At 42.3% G+C, this 1,025-nt stretch overlaps 1 non-coding gene across 1 annotated transcript; it reads left to right on the top strand.

Annotated features, from left to right (window-relative positions):
* The first annotated feature begins 342 nt into the window (after positions 1-342).
* Trnak-uuu lies at positions 343-415 on the top strand. Its single transcript has one exon. It is a non-coding gene; the product is annotated as a tRNA-Lys (tRNA).
* The last annotated feature ends 610 nt before the right edge of the window (positions 416-1,025 follow it).

Genomic DNA, 1,025 nt, shown 5'->3' on the forward strand with positions numbered 1-1,025 from the left:
CGAGGAGCAGCGTGAATACTAGGAGCAGCAAAGGGAAAAGAAACGGTAATACGACCAGCAGCGGCGTGCTGCGACCGGCGGCGGCATTTCGTATAGTGCAGTAGGCAATTATTGCAGGTGATACCACAGCCTCGCCGACCAACCAATTCACAGCGTGGATTGGAGCCCCGATTTTTAAAAAAACTTGTCTCACCGGCATCATGCAGTAGCAAAACGCGGCGACGTCACACCGCTCACGTGACCCGCTCCGGCCGACACAAAAAGTCCATCCCCGCTGCGTAAAAAAAATCGTCGAGTCGTAAATAATGATATGTACATTCTTTCTCGTTATAACAAGAGTCCGCCCGGATAGCTCAGTCGGTAGAGCGTTAGGCTTTTAACCTAACGGTCCAGGGTTCGAGTCCCTGTTCGGGCGCAGAGCCTTTTTGTGATTTTGTAACATATACATGGGCAGTAGGCAGCAAGCAATTATTTTGGAGACCATATTGAAAATGAAAGCTGGGGATTTAAATCAAAGGATGCTCCATCAAACTGTAGGCCTTTTTCTGTGACTTGAACATCATGACCTCTTTATATATATTATATATATTTTTTTTCTTTATGACCAGAATGTAGTTATGACAGCAAGGAATTGTTGACTTCCTATTATATGTTCCTTGGGGCAGTATTATTTATTGTTGAGGGCCTTTTGCTTAAAAGCACAGGATAAGGAAAAAACAATTAGTGATATTTGCATTTCGAAAAGATTATTTCTTTCTGCGCATTCTCCATTGTCACACTTTTCTTAGGACGTTTTATATCGGGCTAAAAAAACACTTTTATCTGAGGCAAGTATAGCGGGTCACCACCCCACTTCCTTTTGGGGTGCGCTCCCTGTTTATCGATAAATTTTCAACAACAAAAAAAGAAAGGTTAACACTAGATTTAAACACATGTACAGAAGGTGCTGCATCTTAAATATGATCTTGCAGCTATTGCAAAGATTTTTTTTTTAACAAGACAATCCCCAGATGCTGTGCACGTTT

The sequence above is a fragment of the Ixodes scapularis genome, unplaced genomic scaffold, assembly GCF_016920785.2.
Source record: "Ixodes scapularis isolate PalLabHiFi unplaced genomic scaffold, ASM1692078v2 PGA_scaffold0__279_contigs__length_252992795, whole genome shotgun sequence".
NCBI lineage: Eukaryota > Metazoa > Arthropoda > Arachnida > Ixodida > Ixodidae > Ixodes > Ixodes scapularis.